Raw genomic sequence first — 5,000 nt, forward strand, 5'->3', positions numbered from 1 at the left:
TTGCCAGCTAATCGAATAAATTTTTATGATTTTTCGATGGGCAAAGACGCAAATATACAATAGTTTGCAATTTATTTTGCTAACTTTAAACAGTTTTGAAACGAAACTAAAATACTTGCATTTGTGCAAGAAATTCTATAAAAGAGAATACTTTGCAAGAGCAAGGTGCTGTAAGTTCTAGAGAGCAGCTGCCATACTGCTATTCATGGAACCTTCTTAACCTTTGCTATTCGATTCAATATGATGATCGATGTTAAAAACACATATCGAACAGTGAGTTTATTGCCAGCTAATTGTGAAGACGCATAGTTTATTCTTCATCTGTGCATCTTTTCACATTGCTTCAATAGTTTCTATGTTCTTATTGTGCCTCGAAGTATATAATGACTGCTACTTATTTTCTAAGATTTTCTTTGAAAATGAATGCAATCCCATACGCTTCAATTTCTGAAAAAAAAAAAATAAAACACAAGTTATAAAAGTATGGGCAATATAATTTGCTATCACCCAATTTAACATTTGGAATGACCAAGAACATTATGTCTTGCCAACTAAGTTTAACTATGAAAATTTTTTAAAAAGAACACACACACACACGTCACATTTTAAATTTTTTATCCATTTTTTTTAATTTTTTACAAGTGTTTTTTTTTGAAAATTTAATCAATTTTTTTTAAATTGCGCTTTTAGAATTTCTTCAAATTTTTTTGGATTCATTTTGAATTTTTTTGGATTTATTTTGAATTTTTTAAATTTTTTTTTATATTTTTTTAAACTATTTTCAAAAAATTTTATTAATTTTTTTGTTGAAATATACTTGACTATTTTTCTTTTGCACATTTCCGCATTTTTTTAAATTTTTTTTGGATTTATTTAGAATTTTTTTAATTTTTTAAAATTATTTTGAAATTTTTTTAAAAATTTTTTGAAAATTTTTAAAATTTTTTTTTTTAAATATACTTAAGGACGCTTTTTAGATTTTTTGCGCATTTTTTTAAAATTTTTTGGAATTTTTTAGATTTTTTTTTTGAATTTTTTCAATTTTCTTGGATTTTAGTGAAAAAAAATTTTTTTTTCTTTTACATATAAAAGACTTGTATATATCGCATTATATTGGTACCACACATATCGGGTTTATGTGTGAACCAATAGGCGATATTTGGTCATATATTAAATGCCGCTACTTTTTAATCAATATATTCTCTGAAAATACTATAAGTGAGTTGGTTGTCAGAGCAACAGCACTCGAAGTGAAATCAACTCATGAAAGCATAACATCGAGACAAGAACGATGTGTGGCTAAGGCGCACACCACTAGTCTCATAGCTGTGTGCCTTAGGCAAGCACACAAAAGTCGAAGTACACATCGAATGTTTGGTCGATGGTTGTACGAATGAATGAATGAAACTCTTGATGGTGGTGCTTGTGCGCTGGCTATATCAAGTTGATGTGTTATGCGATGAAGAGAAGATGAATTTTGTGTGTGGGGCTAGCTATGCTATAGCAGCTAACTGGCAAAACGAACGATGGAACTTAGCTGTTCTATCATACTCATGGTAGATTTCTTACATTTCATGCAAGCATTTCAATGAAATTTTAGCTGAATGGAAGGTAAGAAAAATGTGTGAATATTCTTTTTGGAATATGATGAATGTTACAGTTCACATATAAAGAGGAGAATATTAAATGAAAAATGTGTGATTTTTAAAAATGTTTATCCCAAATGGTTAAACGAAAAAAATGAAATTGTTAATTTCATGTTCACTATAAAGCGTATTGTATTGAGAAATATTTTATGCTGCAATGTGAAAGAAGTAATTTGAAATAGAAAATTACAAAATAATATTGAAAAACATACAGTCAAAAGAATATTATACCAAATAAAAATCTTTGTTTAAGAGACGAATTTGTGATGTTAAGACATACACATTTCGTTGATTTTTCAAGATGGTATTTTCGATTGAAAAAAATACATAAATAACATTATTCTGGTTGATCCTGCCAGTAGTTATATGCTTGTCTCAAAGATTAAGCCATGCATGTCTAAGTACACACGAATTAACAGTGAAACCGCAAAAGGCTCATTATATCAGTTATGGTTCCTTAGATCGTTAACAGTTACTTGGATAACTGTGGTAATTCTAGAGCTAATACATGCATTATAAACACGGACCTTTGGGACGTGTGCTTTTATTAGGCTAAAACCAAGCGATCGTAAGATCGATACTATGGTTGAACTCTAGATAACTTGCAGATCGTATGGTCTCGTACCGACGACAGATCTTTCAAATGTCTGCCCTATCAACTTTTGATGGTAGTATCTAGGACTACCATGGTTGCAACGGGTAACGGGGAATCAGGGTTCGATTCCGGAGAGGGAGCCTGAGAAACGGCTACCACATCTAAGGAAGGCAGCAGGCGCGTAAATTACCCACTCCCAGCTCGGGGAGGTAGTGACGAAAAATAACAATACAGGACTCATATTAGAGGCCCTGTAATTGGAATGAGTACACTTTAAATCCCTTAACAAGGACCTATTGGAGGGCAAGTCTGGTGCCAGCAGCCGCGGTAACTCCAGCTCCAATAGCGTATATTAAAGTTGTTGCGGTTAAAACGTTCGTAGTTGAACTTGTGCTTCATACGGGTAGTACAGCTATAATTGTAGTTTGTACTATACCTTATGTATGTAAGCGTATTACCGGTGGAGTTCTTATATGCGTTAAATACTTGTATTTGCGTATGTTCCTCCTATTTAAACCTGCTTCAGTGCTCTTCACCGAGTGTTGTTGTGGGCCGGTACAATTACTTTGAACAAATTAGAGTGCTTAAAGCAGGCTCCAAATGCCTGAATATTTTGTGCATGGAATAATGAAATAAGACCTCTGTTCTACTTTCATTGGTTGTTAGATCAAGAGGTAATGATTAATAGAAGCAGTTTGGGGGCATTAGTATTACGACGCGAGAGGTGAAATTCTTGGACCGTCGTAAGACTAACTTAAGCGAAAGCATTTGCCAAAGATGTTTTCATTAATCAAGAACGAAAGTTAGAGGTTCGAAGGCGATCAGATACCGCCCTAGTTCTAACCATAAACGATGCCAGCTAGCAATTGGGTGTAGCTACTTTCATGGCTCTCTCAGTCGCTTCCCGGGAAACCAAAGCTTTTGGGCTCCGGGGGAAGTATGGTTGCAAAGCTGAAACTTAAAGGAATTGACGGAAGGGCACCACCAGGAGTGGAGCCTGCGGCTTAATTTGACTCAACACGGGAAAACTTACCAGGTCCGAACATAAGTGTGTAAGACAGATTGATAGCTCTTTCTCGAATCTATGGGTGGTGGTGCATGGCCGTTCTTAGTTCGTGGAGTGATTTGTCTGGTTAATTCCGATAACGAACGAGACTCAAATATATTAAATAGATGCTTTCAGGATTATGGTGTTGAAGCTTTTGTAGCCTTCATTCGCGACCGCAGTAAAATGTGTTAGTGTTTGAATGTGTCTATAAGAGTGGAGCCGTACCTGTTGGTTTGTCCCATTATAAGGTCACTAGCTTCTTAAATGGACAAATTGCGTCTAGCAATAATGAGATTGAGCAATAACAGGTCTGTGATGCCCTTAGATGTCCTGGGCTGCACGCGCGCTACAATGAAAGTATCAACGTGTATTTCCTAGACCGAGAGGTCCGGGTAAACCGCTGAACCACTTTCATGCTTGGGATTGTGAACTGAAACTGTTCACATGAACTTGGAATTCCCAGTAAGTGTGAGTCATTAACTCGCATTGATTACGTCCCTGCCCTTTGTACACACCGCCCGTCGCTACTACCGATTGAATTATTTAGTGAGGTCTCCGGACGTGATCACTGTAACGCCTCGGTGTTACGGATGTTTCGCAAAAGTTGACCGAACTTGATTATTTAGAGGAAGTAAAAGTCGTAACAAGGTTTCCGTAGGTGAACCTGCGGAAGGATCATTAACGTGTTCCAACCGTAAAACAAATACACACATCTCCCTTCTATTCCTATGGAATAGAATGGAGGCGTTAAAAAAAAAACAAACAAACAAACAAACTAAACATAATGTACTGGTTTTCATTATCTGTTAATCATACATTGGCCACCAATCAACCTAGATTGGTAGAGTGTACTGGTTTAGCAATAATCCATACACTTGAAATTACTTACAATTATAGTTGTACTTATATTAATTGTGATATAAGTTAATGTTGCCTCCTTTTGGGGAAAACAACTAAGACATTCGCAACATAAATTGTATGGGAAAAAAAAAATGAAAGTTATTGAAGAAATTGATATATGCCAATTGATTTTGGTGTATTTTTGATTTCTTTCAATAAAATGAATTTTGAGCGTATCGAATAAAGAAAAAAATAAAATATCACTCTAAGCGGTGGATCACTCGGCTCATGGGTCGATGAAGAACGCAGCAAACTGTGCGTCATCGTGTGAACTGCAGGACACATGAACATCGACATTTTGAACGCATATCGCAGTCCATGCTGCAAGGTACTTTAATTAATTTTAAGGTGCTGCTTGGACTACATATGGTTGAGGGTTGTAAGACTATGCTAAATAAGTTGCTTAAAATCAATCTCGATAAGAGATTGTGTTTTTAAGCACATGTTATATTACTGGATGTTAAAGTCCATAATATGAATAGTCAAGATAGAAGCCTCATTGAAAAAATTCGAGTATTTCTTGTTGAATACTTTGTTTTTCAATTGATTGAGGAAGGTCTAGCATAAAAATTTTTTATGAACTAGAATTGTCTTTGATTGAAAAACATATACACATATAAATATACATTGAAGAGAGAAAAGATTTTTTCATAAAAATGATGGAATTTCTATTGAGAGTACAAAAGAAAAAAAAATAAAGTTTAAACAACCTCAACTCATATGGGATTACCCCCTGAATTTAAGCATATTAATGAGGGGAGGAAAAGAAACTAACAAGGATTTTCTTAGTAGCGGCGAGCGAAAAGAAATC

The 5,000-nt window shown here is 34.7% G+C and overlaps 3 non-coding genes across 3 annotated transcripts in view; all 3 read left to right on the forward strand.

Annotated features, from left to right (window-relative positions):
• Positions 1-1,985: 1,985 nt before the first annotated feature.
• Positions 1,986-3,970, forward strand: LOC131998464 (small subunit ribosomal RNA). The gene has a single exon (XR_009398726.1). It is a non-coding gene; the product is annotated as a small subunit ribosomal RNA (ribosomal RNA).
• A 420-nt stretch (positions 3,971-4,390) lies between these two features.
• On the forward strand, positions 4,391-4,569 carry LOC131998482 (5.8S ribosomal RNA). The gene has a single exon (XR_009398736.1). It is a non-coding gene; the product is annotated as a 5.8S ribosomal RNA (ribosomal RNA).
• A 326-nt stretch (positions 4,570-4,895) lies between these two features.
• The window catches only part of LOC131998471 (large subunit ribosomal RNA), a 3,938-nt gene continuing 3,833 nt past the window's right edge, over positions 4,896-5,000 (forward strand). Inside the window, exon 1 of the ribosomal RNA XR_009398733.1 lies at positions 4,896-5,000. This exon is cut by the window's right edge and continues 3,833 nt beyond it. This is a non-coding gene — a ribosomal RNA (large subunit ribosomal RNA).

The sequence above is a fragment of the Stomoxys calcitrans genome, unplaced genomic scaffold (assembly GCF_963082655.1).
Source record: "Stomoxys calcitrans unplaced genomic scaffold, idStoCalc2.1 SCAFFOLD_72, whole genome shotgun sequence".
NCBI lineage: Eukaryota > Metazoa > Arthropoda > Insecta > Diptera > Muscidae > Stomoxys > Stomoxys calcitrans.